The 23,755-nt window shown below is 43.9% G+C and overlaps 1 protein-coding gene across 1 annotated transcript in view; it reads right to left on the bottom strand.

The window, feature by feature from the left end:
* LOC126356207 (protein sprouty-like) overlaps positions 1–20,978 on the bottom strand; it is a 523,717-nt gene extending 502,739 nt beyond the window's left edge. The window contains exon 1 of the mRNA XM_050007018.1: positions 20,911–20,978. The gene's annotated coding sequence lies outside the window, so the exon portion shown is untranslated. The remainder of the gene's footprint in view (positions 1–20,910) is intronic.
* Between the last annotated feature and the right edge of the window lie 2,777 nt (positions 20,979–23,755).

Genomic DNA, 23,755 nt, shown 5'->3' with positions numbered 1-23,755 from the left:
GCACGTGATATTAGTTACAATCTCAGGATATCCATAGATGATCTGTGAGATATCCATAGATATGTGAAACAGTCATACATATCTGCGAGAAAACTGTATAGTCCAGTTGGGTGTCGACTAAGTAGAGGCTCTCAATTGCAGAGACTAGGAAGATTCTTCAACTCCTACGTGTAAAGTAGGCGAACAACAGCCTGCACGGTGGCGTGAGATGCAGTTATTCTTCCCACATTCTGACCGTGAATATAACGGGAGAAAACATTGGTGTACGGCACAATAAAAGTGCCCTCTGACGAAAAATGTCATAGTGATTCTTAAGTGTGGATGTAAACTCAGTACTCTAAGGTAAAAATTTCTCTCATTGGAAAAAGAGTTTGTAAGACGAAGTAGTGATAATCTTCTCGACAGTATACTTTGATGAGTTGGGTCGAACCTATTTCTTCGGTGACATAAAAGAATGAAATGTCTCTCGTCGACGTATAGCGTCGAGAACAGAGACTGCTGATAAGTAAAATGTCTCTAGGATCAGCTTTCATTGTACATATTTTATGCTTATCAATAGCTTCGATAGTCTCGAACATTAAATTATTCAAAGTTTTTATTTTTATGTATATCTGTAGTTTCTTAGCAGTGAAATAAAATAGTGGCGTTTCCTTAGGGTACATATTTCGTGTAATCAACTAAATCAAAGGCCGCTTGGTTGCAAGATGCATTCCATTCTTTTATTTTGGAAGCACTTGCAGCAGTCTAAAATATGTATTTTGTTTATTATTACATTTATGTTTTAGATAAACCATGAAATGATTCTGAGTTTCTTTGTACGTCACAATTTAGGTTGTTTTCGATAAAAATAACTTCTTGATGCACAAGTTATTCTAGGTTTTTAACAGTTTTTCATTCAGCTTAAATTTTTGTGAGATCCTTTTCAGATATGTGTCGCAATTGAATTCTGTTTGTTATTCTACGCAGCTGCACTTCTCACAATTATACTTGGCGATTTTCATCAACGTTGCTTTACAATCGCGTATTTATCGTGTATTATTGTTATCTGTAGTGTCCCCAGCTTCTGCGGTGCGCTTTTCTGTCTGCCTTTGTTCGTTTTGCGGTGGGTATGTGTACTTCAGTTTTTCGTTTACTTGTTTCTCTGTAGTAATAGTAGTAGTAGTAGTAGTAGTTGTTGTTGTTCGTGTGTGTGTGTGTGTGTGTGTGTGTGTATCGCTTCGATAGTAATTTCTGTTTTCTTTTATATGAGATTAGTGATGACTGTGTGAGCTATAGTTTCCTATAGGTTCGCCCTGTTTTTCGATTTATTGCCATTTCTTCGATTAAATCATTGCCGGGCTGTGTGGCCGAGCGGTTCTAGGCACTTCAGTCTGGAACCGCGCGACCGCTACGGTCGCAGGTTCGAATCCTGCCTCGGGCATGGATGTGTGTGATGTCCTTAGGTTAGTTAGGTTTAAGCAGTTCTAAGTTCTAGGCGACTGATGACCTCAGAAGTTAAGTCCCGTAGTGCTCAGAGCCATTTGCACCATTTTGATTAAACCATTCATCTGTTCTTTACGTTCGTTTGTTTGATAATTAATTTCTTGTTCATTTTAAGAGGTTTTTGTGCATGGGAAAACTCTCCTGTAATGTTAGAACATTGAAATCTGCAGCAATTTGCGGAAGGGTTGCACTGCTGTCACGTTGAACGATTCTCTTCAGTCGTCGTTGGTCCTCTTCTTGCTGGGCCTTTTTCAAGCCGCAGCGCTATCGGAGATTTTATGTTTTTGACGGTATACTAGTGAAATGGTCGTAACGGGAAAATCCGCACTTGATCGCTACCTGGGACATGCTTTGCCCCATCGCTAGTGCGCCGACTTTAACACCACGTTCAAACTCACTTAAGTCTTGATAATCTGCCACTATAACAGCAGTAACCGATCTAACAACTGCGCCAGACACTTGTTGTCCTAACTGGACTCGAATTCGGGAGGACGACGGTTCAATCCCGCGTCCGGCCATCCTGATTTAGGTTTTCCGTGATTTCCCTAAATCGCTCCAGGCAAATGCCGGGATGGTTCCTTTGCAAGGGCACGGCCGACTTCTTTCCCTGACCTTCCCCAATCCGATGAGACCGATGACCTCGCTGTCTGGTCTTCTTCCCCAAACAACCCAACTCCATGCCCCAATTTGTTGTCTTAGATAGGCTTTGGCGACCGCAGCGCCGTATTCTCCCTGTTTACATATCGCTGTATTTGAATAACCATGGCTACACCAATTTCTTTGGCGCTATGGTCCTGTGCAGCGATCCGAAACTATTCGTATTGGCTGACGAATGTAGCTGCAACCACATTCACAAGATATTTTACAATATATATACTAAGATGGTATCTGTTCTTTCGGACGAGTCCGAAAGAACAGATACCATCGGTGACAATGCAGCTCCTTAGCTGCTTACACGTGTTGACATACGTCAACGGGGCAGATGAAAATGTGTACCCCGACCGGGAATCGAACCCGGGACTCCTGCTTACATGGCAGACGCTCTCCCCATTTTTTTTACTCATTTTGTTCGATATAGTTCGTTGCGTTTGATCGTGGCGGACGTCACAAGACATCCGTTCAAATTGATCGTTGGTTCCTTGAATCAGTTTTTTTTTTTTTTTTTTTTTTTTTTTTATTACAGAGAGCACGCAACCCTCTGACCGAACACGCTGAGCTACCGTGCCAGCTGATCCATCTGAGCCACCGTGTACACCGACTGTAGGGGTTTATCTCTGGCACTCGTCCCGCGAGACCCACATTCTCAACATATTGTCCCGCACTACATTCGTAGTGCCCCCGCCCATTATACTCATTAGTCGCGGCGCGTTTCCGATTCCCGTGAGAGTTCGGGCACTGTTTGTGCATTCGCACAGAAGAAGAAGATGGTCAAGTGGCCGGTGAGCCTTAACTATATATATACTAAGATTGTATCTGTTCTTTCGGACACGTCCCCGTTGACGTATGTCAACGCCTGTAAGCAGCTAAGGGTGTTCATTTCATTGTAATATTTTACAATCACTAGAAACGCCGCGACCACTGCTATGGTTTACTGGGCGGTTGATAAACCGCATAGCTGTGTCCAGCACAGTTCCTTAGAAAGGATGGCTTACTATCAGGAACAGACTCTACGTCCATAGATGCCCGGTAGGGTAAGAAATTGCGTACGGAGGAGAACGCGCGAACGCCGTGAACAATGGCGGCTCCAGAGCAGCTCGAGACGGTGCGGATGTAACCGGCGACTATTGGCAACCGAACCCCGCGTCCTCCGACGAGCACGGCGGACACACGGGGCAGGCGCGGTACGTGGCGGGGCCCGCCTTAGCCGCAGCCGTGAGGTGGGCCACTGTTATCGGCCGGGGAGGCCCTCACAAACAGGAAGCGTAAAAATAGTCGCGCATATTGACAAGCCCGTCGGCCGGCGCTGACTTCCGCTCCTCGAGCCTGGTATAAATATACAGCTCCCGGCTACTTAGCGTAAATATAACTTCAATGCAACTAACCGTTTATAACTACCCGCCCTGGACCAAACCTCTGGACGGAACGGGAAATGGACCAGCGACCGTACAGCGAGAGCCGAGAAACCGGCTCGTTCCGAAATTAATGCATCTCATTTATTTTCATGGAAACTACGACACATACCGGAAGCACAAAAACGCAAATAGAGCAAAATTTCAGTTCCACACCGCCGCTGTGCACTTTTGCCAGTGATAAACCACCTGTACGCCCCACCCGTAATAACAGGAAATTTGTAGCACTCAGATTTTTCTCAGGACCGAGAGCTGTCCGAAACTCGAAGTTAAAAGCTCTGAAATATTTGGCAAATCGTGGAATTTATAGCGCCATAGAGGGTGGAGTGTTATTTGCAGCTGACAAAAATATTGTGTCTAATGAGATCGATTTTGAGAGTGACTGTGAACATATCTGGACGCGTATAACAGGTCTAGGTGAAATCGAGTTAATTGTTGGATGTTTTTACCGGTCGCCCGCTTCCGCCCTGAGAGTTTCAGGATCATTCAAAGAAAATCTACGTACAATCGCGTGGAAATAAATCCGAATCGTGGAATATTAATTGGAAGCGACTTTAAACTATCGAATGGAGTTTTGGACATCTAGGGATTCATCGCAGGGTACACACAAACAGTCTTCTTTTGAACAAGTTTTCCGAAAACTGTCTTCATCAGCTATTTCGATAGCCCACACGCAGTGGAAATATTTTAGATCTTGTAGTTACAAACAGATCTGGCCTTATCGATGGTGTCAGTATAGAGACTGAGTGCAAATGGCTCTGAGCACTATGCGACTTAACTTCTGAGGTCATCAGTCGCCTAGAACTTAGAACTAATTAAACCTAACTATACTAAGGATATCACACACATCCATGCCCAAGGCAGGATTCGAACCTGCGACCGTAGCGATAGAGACTGGGATTAATGATCATGATGACATCGTATCGACGATGGTTGCTAAAGTTAACACATCAAACAATAAGGCTAGGAGAGTATTTTTACTAGCAAGAACAAATAACCAATTGCTAGCATTCCACTCAGACAATGAATGGACATCATTTAGTTCCAGTATGATGGAATTAGAGGCAATGCGGCCAAAGTTTAAATGTATTGTAAATCGCCCTCTGGAGAAATACGTTCCGAGTTAGTGGATTAAAGACGGAAAAGACCTATCAAGGTTTAATAACAAAATTCGAAAAATCCGGAGAAAGCAGAGACTGCTGGACTCTCAGTTCAAGGAAAATGTGCAAATGACGACAGGCAAAAATTAATAGAGATTCGTACCTCTGTGGAAACCTGTATGCGCGAAGGAAACAGTATCTATCACGGTCGTACCTTAGCAAAGGATCTAGCCGAGAATCCGAGAAAATGCTGATCCTATGTAAAGTCGCTAAGCGGGATGAAAGCTTCTATCCAGTCTCTCGTTGACCAGTCTGGTGTGACAGTAGAAGATATCAAAAGAGTAAGATGAAGTTTTCAATTTCGCGTTTAAGAACTCGTTCACGCAAGAGGATCGTTTGAACATCGCACAGAATCCCATATGGAGGACATGGTAATAGGTATCCGTGACGCAGAGAAGCAACTAAAGATAAATAAGTCGCCAGATCCGGATGAAAACCCATGTTGGTGTTACGAAGAGTTCACTGCGGCATTGGCCCCTTACTCGACTTGCATTTATCGCGAATCTCTCACCCAGCGCGAAGTCCTCCTAAGCAACTGGATAAAGGCGCATGTGACTCCTGTATATGAGAAAGATAAAAGAACTGACCCGCCAAATTACAGATCAATATCCTTAATATCGGCTTCCTGCAGAATTCTTGAACGTATTCTCAGTTCGAATATAATAAATTTCCTTGAGAAGAGAAAGCTTCCATCCACGAATTAGCACGGTTTTCAAAAGTATCGCTCTTGAGAAACTCAGCTTGTCCTTTTCTCAAAGGATATCCTGCGAACTAGGGATGAAGGGCAACAGGTAGATTCAATATTCCCAGATTTCCGAAAAGCGTTTGTTATGGTGTCGCAGTGCAGACTGTTAGCGGAGGTACGTGCTTACGGCTAAGCTTCGCAGATATGTGAGTAGCTCGAATGCTTGTTAAGTAATGGGACCAGTACCTTGTCCTCGACTGTAAGTGTTCGTCAGAGACAAGAGTATTGTCAAGAAAGCTCCAGGTAAGTGTGATAGGTCTCCATACACGTAAATGACCTGACGGACAGGTTGAGAAATAATCTGCAGCTGTTAGCTGATGATTATGTGGGCTACAGGAACGTATCGTCGTTGAGTGAGTGTCGGAAAATAAAATATGACTTAGACAAAATTCCTAGTTGGTGTGATGAATGGCACCTAGTTCTAAATGAAGAAAAATGTAACTTAATGCAGATGAATAGGAAAAACAATCCCTTAATGTTCCAATACAGCACCATAAGCCCTGTTGTACTGCACACAGTCACATTGATTGAATATCTAGGCGTAACATCGCAAAGCGATATGAAAAATGGAATGAACATGTGAGGACTGTAGTGGGGAAGGCGAATGGTCACTTCGATTTATTGGAAGAGTCTAGTGCGACCCATTCTTGAGTGCTGCTAGTGTGTTTTAGGTCACCACCAGGTCGGATTAAAGGAAGAAATCGAAGCAGTTCAGAGGTGGGCTGCTAGTTTTGTTACTGGTAGGTTTGATCAACTTGCAAGTTGTACGGAGATGCTTCGGGATCTCAAATGGGAGTTCTGGAGGGAAGACGACGTTGTTATCGAGGGACGCTATTGAGAAAATTTAGAGAATCAGCATTTGAAACTGACTGCAGAATGATCCTACTGCCGCCAACGTACATTTCGCATAGAGAGCACGAAGATAAGATAATAGGAATTAAGGCTCACATGGAGGCACACAGACAGTCGATCTATCTACAAGTGGAACAGGAATGGAAATGACTAGTTGTAGAACAACGTACCCTCCGCCACGCTCCGTACGATGGCTTAAGGGGTGTTTACGTTGTTTAGGAATAGAACCATCTGAGGCTACCCACTGTCTTACATATTTGACAACAGAATCTGAGTATGGAAAATTTTCGGCACGTAGTCTGTCTTACACAGAATCAAAGAGTTGAAAATCTGCTGAACCAGGGATGTATGGTGGAAGTGGTTGGACAGTCCAGTCAAATTTTAGAGTTTGTTCCATAGTAGGGAAACTGTTGTTGGGACTGGAGTTATCGTGCTGCAAGCGGAAGTTCATCTTCTTCTCTGACCTGAGTTGGAAATTCAGGCATTCAGCCTAAGTGTAGTCTTGCAGCATTCTCAGTTATGCTCAAAGACATCTGAACGACCTGCCTATCCCAAGATAATGTGCATATCACCTTGCCTGATGGTGTATGTGTCTTGTGAGTTGAATCACCTTGTAATACATTTCTAATGTCTTCATTTCTGAAGTAACCTTCGCTGGTGCGCCCTTTAATACTACGGAGAAATCTCATTTCTGCACCCTGAATCCCGCTCACATACTTTTGTTTGGGAGCCCAGGCTTCAGATCCAAAGAGCTTATTTGGTACTGTCATCACTTTGTAAAACTTCATGTGTGTCTTTCCGTTGCTTCAGAGAGCCGTTTTTCACATATATTGTTAGTTTCTAGATATAACATTAACATCTACATTAACAAAACAAAAAGTACGTCATTGAAGAGAACATCGAATGTAAGATCTAGAATTATAACAAATAATGTAACACTGGAACATGGAACCCACTTTCAAGCCTCGGCTGTGACACTGGACGAAATTTCGACAGTGAAATCGATAACAAGGACCTAAAATTTATCGCAATCTGTGTAAAAATTTGAAATAGGCGACAAAAGAAAGTCACGAAAGAGGAAGAATTGTTTTATCTAGGAATGAGTAATACATATGATGGCCAAATCAAGGAAGAGTGTAGGGTCCGAGGGTAACACACTAGACGAAAGATTTATTCGATTAAAGAGCCTTCCTGAAATCAAATACTAACAAGAAAAGAAGCTGCTGAAAGTTCAGGTCTGCAAAACACCATTGGAAGTGAAACATGCGTCATCGACAATCCAGTGAAGAAGAGTCTGTAATGATCCGAAATGTAGTGCTGTGGTAAAAAATAAGTGAACAGATAATGTACGAATTGCAGACTTACTAAAAAGATTATGCGAGGATGGTGACTCTTACCAGAAGAAGAGGCAGGTTGGTTGACATGTGATGTGGCATTCGCGAACAGCTAAGATGGCGCTGGAAGAATTAGTGGAGGGGCAAAATAGTAGGGGAAACAGACTATAAAGAAGGCGCTGGGTAGAGAAGATATGTAGAAATGAAACGATTAGTACAGGACAGGAAAACATGGAGGGCAGCATCAAAGAAGCCGAAAGACTGATGAGCTAAAAAGTTAATGAATAAATACGAAACTTCGACAAGGATGGAAGCTAAAGCAATGAATTAGAAATTATGCCAAGCCAGACCTTGAACCCATGTCCACTGATTACTCTTTTTGTCTCATTCTGTTAGTTGTACTTGTTGGGGGGGGGGGGGCGTGCGATGATCCACTCACTCTCCTCACAGTGATCAAAGACGCTGAAAAACCGCGACGGCTAGGCAGATGTTGTAGGCATTACACCATCGTAACGTTGTGACTATCAGCACTGCATGGACTACGTAACACAAACTTCAGTTTAAACCTTCAGCCCATTTTCCCTTTAGGCAGTCCACCCAGCTGTGGTAGCCACAACGCTACGGTGGTGAAATGGCTAGGGTGTTGGCCTAGACGACCAACGTTTAACTTCCGACTGTGGTACAAATTTAATTTATTGCCTCAGCTTCCCTCCTTTCGAAAATAAAGTTCAGAGTCATATGTCTCCGGAAAAATGTTATTCCATCAGATCAATAAAATCAAAACTTCCTGGCGTATTGAGACTTATTGCTGCACCGCGGCTTCAACATTTGCCTTTCGCTAGAAAGTGCTCTACCAGATGATCCACTGGGCACGACTCACAATCCGACCACACAGATTTTCCCCTGCCAGTACCCCATCTTCTACCTTCCAAACTTTACAGAGGTTCTGATCCGAAACTTGCAAGAGTATCACTCCTGGAATGTAGCAGGTGAGGTACTGGCTGTGAGGAGGGATCGTGGGTCGTGCTCGAGTAGCTCGGTTGGGATACTGCTTTCCCGAGAAAGGCAAAGATTCCAGGTTCGAGTCCCGCTCCTGAACACAGTTCTGTCGTACCTGGTCGAACAGAATCCTTCCCAACAGGACTTCTCACGTGACACCACAAGAAGAAATTAAGAGAGGTTAGATCAAGCAAATGAGCTCCCCACGTTTTAGACAACGTCTGACAAAAGCGTTCGTCTATGTACTATACACATTTAGGTGGCGGTTCATCGTGCTGCAGCCAAATACGAGCAGGAAAGTCAACTACGATATCTCCCACCAACGCAGAGAGTATGTGTCTCAGAAACCCAATGTACAATGTCACAGTTAAGCGGGCAGGCCAGATTTTTTGTATATATTTCAAACTCAGTGTTCCCCTACAGTTTGTGTCCTCTACAGCACCCTCTACTAGCGTGGAAGTTAAGACAGGTCCTATCACTGTATCAGTCCTTCTTGTTAATGGTTTCCATATATTCCTCTCCACGGTGCACCTAACTTTCATCATACTTCTATATTTCCACATCTCAGACATTCCGATTCTCTTATTTACGCGTTTTTTCCACAGTGCGTGATTCACTTTCATATAATGCTGTACTCCAGAAAACTTTCTCAAATTAAGGCCGATGTTTGATACTAGCAGCCTTATTTTGGCCAGGGATGCACTCACGGATGTGCTGGTCTGCTTTTTTTTATTTATTTATTTATTTTTTATTTTTTTTATCCTTGCTTGCTTCCTCCGTCTTGTGTTACTTTACTTCGAAGGTAGCAGAATTCTTTACTTTCGTCTGCTTCGTAGTCACCAACTTTTACGTTACGCTTCTCGCTAATCTGATGTCTACTACTTCTCATTACTTTCGTCTTTCTTCTGTTTACTCTCAGTTCATATTCTGTACTCATTTGTCTGTTCATTCCATTCAATGAAGCCTGAAATTCTTCCTCACGTTCACTGAAGATAGCAGCGCCGTCAGCGATTCTTGTCACATATATAATTTCGCCTTTTTAATTTTACTCTTGAACCTTTCTTTTATTACTATCATTGCTTCTTCGATGTGTTGACTAAATCCGAGCACTTCGTTGTTGGACTTCCTTTCTTATTTTTCCGTCTTGATTCTCGTACATATTGTGTAATACCCACCTTTCCCTTTAGCTAAATCCACGAGTGGCATTCAATAAGTAATGCAAAACATTTTTTTTCTGAAAACAGGTTGGTTTTATTTAGGATTCAAAAATTCCATATTATTCCCCACTCTTGTGGGTACAAAAACCCATTTCTCAACATAATCTCCGTTCAATGCGACGGCCTTACGTTACCTTACCGGAAGGGCATGTATGCCCGCATGATAGCACTTTGTTGCTCGACGCCGGAGCCGACGTCTTGCTCCATCAGTAACCTGCCCCATCATCCAAGGACTGCTTTCCGCGGAGCGCATCCTTCATCGGGCCAAACAGAAGGAAGGCGGAAGATGTGAGGTCTGGGCGGTACTGTAGATAAGGAAGAACGGCAGTCCAATGAAGTTTTGTGAGCTCCTCTCAGATGCGCAGACTTATGTGAGACAATGCAGTGTCGTGATGAAGGAGAATTCGACAAACACACTAAAGTCGTTTCTTCAATTTCCTGAGGGTTGCATGCAAGAGATCGGACAGGTTTGCGTGACCCTATATCAATGGTGATAGACGCCTCGCCCGACGACTCACCGTGCTTTTATTCACTGCCAGGCCTCCATAGACATTCTGCAAGTACTTGTGAATATCCGAGATGCTCTGGTTTTCCGGGAAATTAAATCAAATGATAACTCTCTGCTTGTAAAGCACCTATTGAAAGCCATTTTGAAGGCTACGTTTACCGCCGCTACCTATCGGTGGATCATGAAACTATAGGGCCAGAAACGGCAATACTCCACGATCTCCCACAACAAATATCCGCATTTCGAACATCTTGCACCAGTTTACACAGTCGAACCGTTTCTTTCTTTTTATTTTAAAAAAGTTAGACATACCTTATGAACGTATCTCGATTGCTCTTAAGCGATGCTTCCAATACCAGACGCAGCACCAGAACTGCTTTTTTGGTATTTTTACTTTTCCTAAAGTCAAAATATTTGCCATGTAAGAGATCGTCAATTTTCTTTTCGATATTTATTCGCTAGCTGCGAACTGCTTGACATCAGCTATATTAGTTGTAGATCTACCACCCAATAGCGACTTAAGAAAATTTATTCCTGACCGGGACTCGAATCCGGAATACAGCTGACGTCAAGCAATTAGCAGCCAGCGAATAAATATCGAATTCTTTTGTATAACTGTAGATTGCCAACAGCGTCCCTTCTTTCAGAAAAGCATGTAACTTTTCTTTTCCAGTTTTCTGTATATTATTCTTGTGAGCAACTTGAATTAATGAGACGTCAAGTTGATTGTGCTGGAGTTCTTGCTATCTTCTAAATGTGTGGATGATATTTTTCCGAAAGCCTGGTGGTGTGTGTCATATGTTCTACAAATTAACTTGAATAGTCGTTTAATTGCCATTTCCATTAATGGCTTTAGAAGTTCCAAGGGAATGACAGTCAACCATGTGGTGCGCCTGTTCTCTGCGAATCTGGTATAATGTAGGCAGTCTTGACAGACGCATGGAGTCGGGGTCCAGAAAAATGCAGACACTATTTGATAGTCGATATTAATGGAACAAGATGATATACCGTTATAATTCTTGCACGGTGGGAAGGTTATTTAATGCGCTGAAAGTGACCTCCATTAGTAGGCAAACAGCGTCGATGCCACTGAACTCTTACCCGAACTACGGCTGTCAGGGTTGCTTAGCACGCCTCAATGGTTTCTCGTAGCTCGTTCAGTGAACAGGCTTCTGTTGATAAACATCATTTTTCAAGGTCCCCCATTGGTGAAGTCAAGAAGTGTAATGTCTGGAGACCTTGGTGGGAACAGCTCCTCTTTGACCTATCCGTCGCCCAGGTAGACTTTCATGCAAGTAGGATCTGTTATCTCTGTATTAGTGAGGTAGAGCCCCGTCTTGTTGTAGATAAAATTTTCATTTCCAAACACCTCTAGAATGTCAGGTAAAATCGATGTTTTCAGCATGTGAAGATAAGCCTCACAAGTTATGGTACCTTGAAAGAACAATGGGCCAATCAAGCTGCGCGATGACAGACCACACCGGTGGATTAACATGTCTTTGCAAGTGAACGTGAGGATTTTCCGGAGTGCAGTACACTCAGTTGTTGTGGTTTACAGTACCATTCAGTTTGGAGTGCTTCTCGTCAGACCAGATAACTATCCCTGAAAACCGTTCATCCTAAGGAACCACGCCATTAAACCACTCGGAGTACTCCATCCTTCGATCCGTGTCGTCCTCGTTCATAGCGTGCAGCGATCTTGGAATGTACGCCTTCCACTTTGCAGCCTTCAGAATTCGTCGTACGCTTAATCGGCTTACCCCTCTTGCACGTGCACTCTGCTTCACAAATTTTTGAGGTGAGCTTGTAAAATGTAGCAACACAGCAGCGCTGGAAACTGACCTTTCCTAATGCACATCCTGGACAGTATTGTTGGCTTAAAATTTATCCCGAATACTATAAATTACAAAGTTCAGTATACATTACGCCAAAGCCGTTGCACCTCCACTATGGTTCAAATGGCACTAAGCACTATGGGACTTAACATCTGTGGTCATCAGTCGCCTAGAATTGAGAACTACTTAGACCTAACTAACCTAAGGACATCACACACATCCATGCCCGAGGCAGGATTCGAACCTGGGACCGTAGCGGTCACGCGGTTCCAGACTGAAGCGCCTAGAACCGCACTGCCACACCGGCCGGCCCTCCACTATGTTTTCGTACTTCCAGTACAACTTCAATGCGATCTTGCACTGCTCAAACGACAGTCTTACTTCATTAATTGTTGCACTGTCATCTGCTGGAAAACGCGCTCCAAGATCTGTTGAGAAAACAATGGACTACGCTACCGAGACAAATTGCAACAATATGTCATACTCGTATGTCAAAGAGTGTCTACATCTTTCTGGACCCCTCAAGACCGTTGTGGAATATGGGAAAGATTACAGTTTAACGCCCCATCCAGAATAGCGTTAGAGACAGAGGACAAGCTATTTTTGGAGAAGGATGGGAAAGTATATCGGCCTTGTCCCAACGCCAGCCGGAGTGGCCGAGCGGTTCTAGGCGCTACAGACTGGTACCACGCGACCGCTACGGTCGCAGGTTCGAATCCTACCTCGGTCATGATTGTGTGTGATGTCCTTAGGTTAGTTAGGTTTAAGTAGTTCTGAGTTCTAGGGAACTGATGACCTCAGAAGTTAAGTCCCATAGTGCTCAGAGTTATTTGAACCTTGCCCTAAGTGGCATTCGCCTTAAGAAATTTATAGAACTCACGGAAAAAAATGGTTCAAATGGCTCAGAGCACTATGGGACTTAACATCGAGGTCATCAATCCCCTAGACTTAGAAGTACTTAAACCTAACTAACCTAAGGACATCACACACATCCATGCCCGATGCAGGATTCGAATCTGAGACCGTAGCAGCAGCGCGGTTCCCGACTGAAGCGCCTAGAACCGCTCGGCCACAGCGACCGGCCTAACAGGAAACTTCAAACTCGTTGGCTGAAAGGGTATTTAGACGGCAGTCATCGCAAATTCAGCGTAAGCCTTTGCTCGGTGCGGTTATTACGACTATGGAGCGTTCCGTCTCTTGTGAAACAGACTTTACCCAGGAAGAATTCACTATACAGGAAGTTACAATCGGCTACATAGCGTAGCACGCTCTCGTATTTTGCCGAATAAATTACGGAGCGACGCGTTCGGCTTCGTAGCTTTAGGACTGTTCGTTTGCGAGCCAGGGTTTCTCATCCCGAACTAACGCCTCCGGCCTTTCCGCCGTCATCAGCTGAAGAGCAGGTGCCTCGCCACTGCGACGGTGGCAGAAGCGGTCGTGGTCGGCGGGCACGGCTGAGCTGCCGGTATCGGTCAGCTGTGGGCTCGCCCGCTATCGGCCCGATGGTCGCCGCTTCCCAGACAACAAACCGAGTGCTGCCTTTTCCCACGCGCGTCTTGGCACGTTCACTGGAACTGTGTTGCCGGAAGCGATAAGAAGCTTTGCTCAGTATTGGCCGTCCGCACTGGCACACATTCCTGCCGCCGCTTAAAAGCCGTGCTTCTACGGAGCGGGGCGGCACAGCTGCGGACCCTCGCGTGCCGAGAGCTGGGCACGGCTCTGGCCGTTTCTCCGAAGCCGACTCCTCGCCTTCTAGACCCATTCTCACGCTCGTTCTCGCTGGTCGCAGTGACTGTTAGGACGGTCCAGGGCGCCATTTGTTTCGTTACAAACCAACAAAACATGCACCGAGTATCAAATAATTAGAAAATTTAGGTGTACTTCTAAGATGTTCAAAATGGTTTAAATGGCTCTGAGTACTATGCGACTTAACTTCTGAGGCCATCAGCCGCCTAGAACTTAGAACTAATTAAACCTAACTAACCTAAGGACATCACACACATCCATGCCCGAGGCAGGATTCGAACCTGCGACCGTAGCGGTCACGCGGTTCCAGACTGTAGTGCCTAGAACCGCACGGCCACTCCGGCCGGCGTTTAGGTGTCTTCTAAGGTTTTCATCAGCACCACACGACCTCGTCTGTTCCACAATTATTGTAACAACAACATGAATTGCATAAAGGAATAAAAAGTGAAACTGCCTGATAGAATTTTTCACAATGCGCGTTTCATTCACATGAAGTGCTGAGTGCTATTGACAAGGCATTTCAGATCGATTCCGTATTTCTGGATTTCCGGAAGGCTTTTGACACTGTACCACCCAAGCGGCTCGTAGTGAAATTGCATGCTTATGGAATATCGTCTCAGTTATCTGACTGGATCTGTGATTTCCTATCAGAGAGGCCACAGTTCGTTGTAACTGACGGAAAGTCATCGAGTAAAACAGAAGTGTTTTCTGGCGTTCCCCAAGGTAGTGTTATAGGCCCTTTGCTGTTCCTTATCTATATAAACAATTTGGGAGACAATCTGAGATGCCGTCTTCGGTTGTTTGCAGATGACGCTGTCGTTTATCGACTAATAAAGTCGTCAGAAGATCAAAACAAACTGCAAAACTATTTAGAAGAATAATATCGAAATGGTGCGAAAAGTGACAGTTGACCATAAATGCTGGCCGGAGTGGCCGAGTGATTCTAGGCGCTACAGTCTAGAACCAAGCGACCGCTACGGTCGCAGATTCGAATCCTGCCTCGGGCATGGATATGTGTGTTGCCCTTAGGTTAGTTAGGTTTAAGTAGTTCTAAATTATAGGGGACTGATGGCCTCAGAAGTTAAGTCCCATACTGCTCAGAGCCATCTGAACCATTTTCTTCCTTAAATAACGAAAAGTGTGAGGTCATCCACATGACTGCTAAAAAGAAGGCGTTAAAGTTCGGTGACACGACAAATCAGTCTAATCTAAAAGCCATAAATTAAACTAAATACCTATGAATTACAATTACGAACAATTTAAATTGCAAGGAACACATAGAAAATGTTGTGGGGAAGGCTAACCAAAGACTGCGTTTCTTTGGCAGGACTCTAAGAAAACGCAACAGACCTACTAACGAGACTGCCTACACTACGCTTGCCCGTCCTCTCTCAGAATACTGTTGCGCGGTGTGAGATCCTTACCAGATAGGACAGAGTATATCGAAAAACTTCAAAGAAAGGCAGCACGTTTTGTATTATCGCGAAATATGGGAGAGAGTGTCACAGAAATGATACAGGATTTGAGATGGACATCATTAAAAGAAATGCGGTTTTTCGTTGCGTCGGAATCTTCTCACGAAATTCCAATCACCAACTTTCTCTTCCGAATGCGAAAATATTTTGTTGACACCGACGTACATAGGTATGAATAATCACAAAGATAAAATAAGGGAAATCAGAGCTCGTACGGAAAGGTATAGGTGTTCATTCTTTCCGCTCTCTATACGAGATTGGAATAATATAGAATTGTGAAGGTGGTTCGACGATCCCTCTGCCACGCACTTAAATGTGATTTGCAGAGTATCCATGTAGATGTAGTGTAGATTGCAAACACTTTGTTCAAGAATCATGCGAGAAAGCTGTTTGCGTGGAAGAGATCTGGAGACACTGGTAGGTTTCACACGCCGGAAACACTACTTTCGGTCGTGGGAGTAGAGACTTTTTATTGTACGCTTAACGTTTTACTTGACTTCATCACAGAAAGTGTTTCCCATCGTTAGCCAGTATCGGCCACCATTGGCTATCACTAGACGCAGCGTCAGTAGGTCATCAAGTCTGGAAATGTCGCAAATCATTACTTGGTGACCCTCTGAAGTTGCTTTCCATCGTTCTGACGATAGACAATGGCAACTGGGACCTGTTAACCATACAGGACATTTTTCACATAAGGCACAAGGGAATTAATGGCATTACCTACCAGAGGGTACCGATTTAGATCAATGGCTAAAGTCGAAGATTCGTGTTAGACCGGTATTTGAACACGGGTCTTCGTCTTATTAGGCAGATACGTTGACCAATACTCCATCCAGAGACAGCTGTCATGGCAGCTGCGCGGAGTGCCTTGCCATACCTCCCGTCAGACCAAAATTTTCAACTTACCCACACGCTACTAATGTGGCGCCCTTTGCCCATTACCCTCGTTACTCGCGGCATTTTGCCGATTTCCGTAAGACTTCCGACGTGGTGTGCATCCGCAGTGAAATGATCTATTGGTCGTCCAACTTAATAATATGTGTGACGCTTGTTCTGTCAGATATCTTTCGGACATGTCTGAAAGAACAGGCACCACATGTAGAATATTTTCTTCTATTGTGTCAAGGAAAATGTAAAGTGTGTAATAAGTTTCTGATAGATTATGTAATACATGAAAAAACAGTTGTAATTGTCATCTTCCAGTCTTCAGAAAAATTTGGTTACAAAAAGCGTTCCACTGTAAATTAGTACCTCATGCCAGTTGTCCTTGTAGTGGGAAAAATACTGCACATTATATACATGTTCATGTGCTGTATTTTATCCACGGCCACGACAATATGGCATGAAGTACTGACTCACAATGGAACACTGTCTAAAAAGGTGTTAACAATAAAGACCAATTTATGCGAGCCAGGCTATCGAAATTTTTTATTTTTTTTTCAAGTAAAAGATATTCACTCCCTCTAAGTTCTCAATATGACGAAATTCTCAGTATGAAAAGTTCAGTCAGATTATGTAGCGGTAAGACGGAGATTTCGAAATCAGATTTCAAACTGCAAAAAAAATCTAATAGCACGTGTCCATTCTGTCCGTAACTGGTATTGGTTACAAACTGCAGATTAAAACTGAAGAAATTTCAGGAAGATGGGAATTTACGTAGATGAAACCTAGATGGACTGAAAGAGCGAGTATTCATCGAGAGTTTTAAAGGACGCATGAAGTAAGAGTTGATTGAAAGCGGGGAAAGGAATACAACAAACAACGAATGGATAACTTTGTGATATGAAACAATGGAAGTACAAAAGGATCGAACAGGTCAAAAGACAAGTCTCTGTAGAAGCCGTAGATAACACACGAGATGTTAAATGTAAGTAGGTAAAGTAGCGAACGAACGATTGTTAAAATGAGCAAATCTCAGGTATTCTTTCCGAAGAAATTGGTAGATATAAATAACCGAAATTTTAACAGAATACAGGAGAAACACCATTCTCAAATCACATTTTTATATACGTTATGATTATGGCTTTATTTGTCCTAAAAGAAAGAAATGTGTGACTCTTTTAAGCACCTTGGACCTCGTAAATTTGTTCTTGGTGTCACTATAGTCCTTTATTATCTAATCAATCATCGTTTTATTAACAAGAGGTCTAAAAATTTGATGTCTTTATCAGTGTTACTTTTTGAGGAAAATGTAGCACAAAATTTAAAAAACAGTTGTTTACATACAAAAATGAAATGAAATTATCGTATGGCATTGTTGTTCGGAAGGCCCCATACCGGGAAGTTCGGCCGCCGAGTGCAAGTCTTATTGCACTCGACGCCACATTGGGCGACTTGCATGCCCGTGATGAGGATGAAATGATGATGAGGGCAGCACAGCACCCAGTCCATGAGCGGAGAAAATCTCCAACCCGACCGGGAATCGAACCCGGACCCGCACATTACTACATTTGTTTTTCTGATCTCATTTCGTTTGTAATTGTTCGTTGGATATGTTCGGGGCGGACGTCCCATGACACCTGTTAAAGTTCATCGTTGGTCCGATCACTGACTTTTTATTCTTTTAATTTTTTTAAATAGAGGGCAGCTGAGCTACCGTGCCTGCTACTCCGCTAAGCAGGCTGACTATATACAATAAACTAACGTACATTACCATAAGAGAACACTTTTAAAACATTCCAGGTATATGCCGTGGCTTAGTTTAATCATGTGATTCTTGAGTTTCTCCCGGTGTATTTGATAATCAAAATATCCACGGGTGTACTGCCGGTCTATAGTGTCCAACGGGCACAATATTTCGGCGATCAAACATGTCGCCATCATCAGGTGAACTGACGGACTGAGCTCCCGTGAACGTGCCGGCTCGGAGATCCGTACGCTATGGCTGCTCAGATTTTCGTTAGAAAAGAAACGTTAAAGTTTGTTGTTCATGATGCGGTGATGTTCTCAATGCTAGTATGCTCCTGGAAACAAAGGACTGTATCAAAACTGAAAGTGGACTGTTGAGATCGACATGGATTATATCCATTATGATGAAAATGTTAACAATGCTATCCACTTCCATACCTCCACTGGAACCTTTAGGCACAGTTTTTGGGTAGTGGGATTTCTGCTACAGATGTCGCGGAATTTATTGATTATTTCAATAACCATAAGTCACCATCGCCTTGCACTCAGTTTGTGATATAGTATTATCCATCCTCAACTGATCGGACAATGGCTGTTTTTCTGACGCAGGAAGGCTTTGCACACCACTAGCAAATGTGATCCCAACATTTGCCGATCCATGTGGCTCGCCCTTGAGGGCCCTTGAGTTTGGATATAAGCTATTTAGCTATTTACTGTTTTCCAGACTCAGTGAAAGGGGACGTGGATGTGCAGTTCATTTACCTGACTGGTCTCAAAAACCTTGAGCCACTGGATTTTTGGTTGTGAGGGTACAAGACAGAGGTGATGTACAGCACAACGGTTGACGGTATCAGCGACTTACTACAGCGAATCCATAACGGTTGCGGAACTGTTCGTCTTCACACGTGCACCGTCGAGCAGCCTCACCTGTCAACGCTGATGCGTTGCCAAAATTGCAGTACTGCTTGTCATTTGTTATCCGATTTCAAACTCGAAATGAAGACGTTCTCGAAAGTCATGGAATCCCTGGCACCGATATCTTGCCAGTGTTAATGTCGATAACACGAAACAATCGCCGAGATCCTCCATTGCGAAATGTACTAACTGCATTTGTACATCATTAACCTCAAGCTTTTCTCACTAGGGGTAAGATAGATACTGCCTACAGGAAAATTAAAGAGACCTTTCGAGCAAAGAGAACCACTTGTATGAATATCAAGAGCTCAGATGGAAACCCAGTTCTAAGTAAAGAAGGGAAATCAGAAAGGTGGAAGGAGTATATAGAGGGTCTATACAAGGGCGATGTACTTGAGGGCAATATTATGGAAATGGAAGAGGATGTAGATGAAGATGAAATGGGAGATATGATACTGCGTGAAGAGTTTGAGAGTGTACTGCAAGACCTAAGTCGAAACAAGGCCCCGGGAGTAGACAACATTCCATTAGAACTACTGACAGCCTTGAGAGAGCCAGTCCTGACAAAACTCTACCATCTGGTGAGCAAAATGTATGAGACAGGCGAAATACCCTCAGACTTTAAGAATATAATAATTCCAATCCCAATGAGAGCAGGTGTTGACAGATGTGAAAATTACCGAACTATCAGTTTAATAAGCCACGGCTGCAAAATACTCAAGCGAATTCTTTACAGACGAATGGAAAAACTGGTAGAAGCCGACCTCGGGGAAGATCAGTTTGGATTCCGTAGAAATGTTGGAACACGTGAGGCAATACTGACCCTACGGCTTATCATAGGAGCTAGATTAAGAAAAGGCAAAACTACATTTCTAGCATTTGTAGACTTAGAGAAAGCTTTTGACAGTGTTAATTGGAATGCTCTCTTTCAAATTCTGAAGGTGCCAGGGGTAAAATGCAGGGAGCGAAAGGCTATTTACAATTTGTACAGAAAGCAAATGGCAGTTATAAGAGTCGAGGGACATGAAAGGGACGCAGGTTCGAATCCGAGGGAATTAGATTAGGAAATGAAACACTTAAAGTGGTAAAGGAGTTTTGCTATTTGGGGAACAAAATAACTGAAGATGGTCGAAGTAGAGAGAATATAAAACGTAGACTGGCAATGGGAAAGAAAGCGTTACTGTAGAAGAGAAATTTGTTAACAATGAGTATAGATTTAAGTGTCAGGAAGTCGTTTCTGAAAGTATTTGTATGGAGTGTAGCCATGTATGGAAGTTAAACATAGACGATAAATAGTTTAGATAAGAAGAGAATAGAAGCTTTCGAAATGTGGTGCTACAGAAGAATGCTGAAGATTAGATGGGTAGATCACATAACTAATGAGTAGGTATTGAATAGAATTGGGGAGGAGTTTGTGGCACAACTTGACTAGAAGACCGGATCGGTTGGTAGGACATGCTCTGAGTAGTATTGGAGGGCAGCGTGGAGGGTAAAAATCACAGAGGGAGACCAAGAGATGAATACACTAAGCAGATTCAGAAGGATGTAGGTTGCAGTACGTACTGGGAGATGAAGCAGCTTGCATAGGCTAGAGTGGCATGGAGCGCTGCATCAAACCAGTCTCAGGACTGATGACCACAACAACAACAACAACCTCAGAGTGCGAGTGCTACTCGCAGCTGGCCAGTTTCTTCTGTAGGATGTCTCCCCGTCTCGGACGCCGACGGCTGTGTGGGAACCTCTGCCTCTGCCTCTGCCGCGGTGTCCGGCAGGAGCAGAAGCAGAAGCAGAAGAGAGGAGGTCCTAGAGCCCAGAGCCCGGCTAGCGGCCGGCCGGCTCCTTGGCAAGCGGGCGGCACGCGGAGCGGCGCGATGGAGCGTCGCCGGATATCCGCACCGCCGCCGCCACCGGAAACGCTGTTTCCATCGCCGGAAGTGCTACTCACCGAACAGCTTCCTGTTCTATGAAGACACACGCTCGCCATTGATGAATTCCGCGCCGCGCCGCGCTGCGGCGGGCTCCGGAAGGCGCGCGCCGCCGCCGGGAATGCTAAGCAGGCGAGACGCCTCATTACCACAGCACGGCCTTACGCAACGACGGACCGCGCCTGCGCAGGGGTAGCTCGTATCCCTAGTAAACGGCGCACGACATCTGCTTCTACTTCTGTACTGCGCCAGCCAGCTTCAGTGTGTGCCGGAGGGTACTTCTCGTACCTCTACCACTTCTTCCCCTCCCTGAAAACATGTGTCTGCTGTGCAACATATACCACAACGTACAAACACAAAAGAACAGCTAACATTCTAGTTTCGAGTGTCATTAACTATGTTTCTCGTGGAGCCCACTCTCATGCTGATGCAGGATTTCATTTCCCTCATAAACGTCCGAAATCATTAATCTACATCTAGATGATTGTATTGTATTGTATTTTAACCGGGGACCTAGAAACGACGGAGAGGCTCCGTCCCCGCCGCTGCCGCAGTGGTCTACCACCCCACTATGACTACCGCAGTCTACTTCACCCCTCGCGGTCCCATTCCGAACCCAGGGTTAATGTGCGGTTCGGCCCCCGGTGGACCCCCAAGGAACGTCTCACACCAGACGAGTGTAACCCCTATGTTTGCGTGGTGGAGTAATGGTGGTGTATGCGTACGTGGAGAACTTGTTTGCGCAGCAGTCGCCGGCATAGCGTAACTGAGATGGAATAAGGGGAACCAGCCCGCATTCGCCGAGGCAGATGGAAAACCGCCTAAAAACCATCCACAGACTGGCCGGTTCACCAGACCTCGACACAAATCCGCGGCGCGGATTCGTGCCCGGGACCAGGCTCTCCTTCCCGCCACATCTACGTCATTACTCTGCTACTCACAATAAAGTGCCTGGCAGAGGGTTCAATGAACCACCTTCGAGGTGTCTCTCTGCCGTTCCACTCTCGAACGGCACGACGCAAAAATGAACACTTAAATTTTTGTGTGCGAGCTCTGATTTATCTTATTTTATCGTGATGATCATTTCTCCCTATGTAGGTGGGTGTCAACAGAATGTTTTCGCATAGGGGGAGTACAATGGTGATTGAAATTTCATGAGAAGATCCCGTCGCAACGAAAAACGCCTTTGTTTTAATGATTGCCACTCCAATTCACGTATCATGTCTCTGACACTATCTCTCCTATTTTCCGATAATACAAACCGAGCTGCCCTTCTTTGTACTTTTTCGATGTCATCTGTCAGTCCCACCTGATGCGGATCCCACACCGCACAGCAATACTCCAGAATAGGGCGGACAAGCATAGTGTAAGCAGTCTCTTTGATAGACCTGTTGCACCTTCTAAGTGTTCTGCCGATGAATCGCAGACTTTGGTTTGCTCTACCCACAATATTATCTATGTGATCGTTCCAATTTATGTTATTTGTAATCCCTAAGTATTTAGTTGAAATTACAGCCTTCAGATTTGTGTGACTTATCGCGCAATGGAAATGTAGCTGATTTCTTTTAGTACTCATGTGAATAACTTCACGCGTTTCTTTATTCACGGTCAATTTCCACTTTTCGCACCATACAGATATTTTATCTACATCATTTTGCAAGTCGTTTTGACCATCTGATGACTTTACAAGACGGTAAATGGCAGCACCATCTGCAAAAAATCAAAGACGGCTACTCAGATTGTCTCCTACGTCGTTAATATAGATCCGGAACAATAGAGGGCCTATAACACTTCCTTAGGGAACGCCGGATATTACTTCTGTTTCACTCGATGACTTTCCGTCTGTTACTACGAACTGTGACGTTTCCCACAGGAAACCACGAATCCAGTCGCACAACTGAGGCTTGTGAGGAACGGTCTCGAAAGCCTTCTGGAAATCTAAGAAAAATGGAATCAATTTGACATCCCCTGTAGATAGCACTTATTACTTCATGAGTATAAAGACCTAGTTAGTGGTTCTCCGAAGTAGTGCAGTGAAAGTTGGGGTATAACTGCGTAGCTAAGGAGAAAGCTGCATATCATTTACACTTTTCTTTATTGAGACTTCTAATTTATTTCAGTGAAACATAAAAAAAGTCATGAATAGCGCATATAAACTATGAAGATTTATTTTTCAAGGTTTAAACTATGTTTAATATAACCAGCACTGTGAAGTACACGGTTATACGAGGTCCGACAATAAAGTAATGAGACTGATTTGGAAAAAAAAGTTGTTTACCGTTTTAGTCAAGTTTAGTGTTGTCTCCTTCAAAGTAGTTCCCTTCTGATTGCACACACTTTTTCCAGCGCTTCTGCCATTGATGGTAACATTTCTGGAACTCATCGTCTGTAATATCCTCCAAAACCCTCGTCACAGTTTTTTGAACATCTTGTGTTGTTTGAAAATGATGTACCTTGATCGCCGTTTTGGCTCTTGGAAATAGAAAAAAGTCGCACGGAGCGATATCTAGTGAATAAGGTGGCTGTGGTAGTACTGAAATTTGTTTTGAGGTTGAAAATTGCTGTACTGGCAGAGCAGTATGGGATGGCGCATTATCGTGGTGCAGAATCCAATTATCAGCAATATTGGCACGCACACGGAGAACTCTTTTACGAAGTCTTTCTAAAATTTTTTTGCAGTAATATTGCTTAACTGTTTGCACTCACTCTTTATGAACAATTCTCTTGTAATAAAATAAGCACACAAGCATGCATTTCACTTTTGACTTTAACATGCGAGCTGTTTTTGGTCTGGGTCATCCCTTTGTGCACCATTGTGAACTTTGGCGTTATGTCTCTGGATAGTACCGAAAAAAAAAAACAACT

The sequence above is a fragment of the Schistocerca gregaria genome, chromosome 3, assembly GCF_023897955.1.
Source record: "Schistocerca gregaria isolate iqSchGreg1 chromosome 3, iqSchGreg1.2, whole genome shotgun sequence".
Lineage (NCBI taxonomy): Eukaryota > Metazoa > Arthropoda > Insecta > Orthoptera > Acrididae > Schistocerca > Schistocerca gregaria.
The sequence above is the reverse complement of the archived record's forward strand: the minus strand, read 5'-3'. Positions and strand labels throughout refer to the sequence as shown.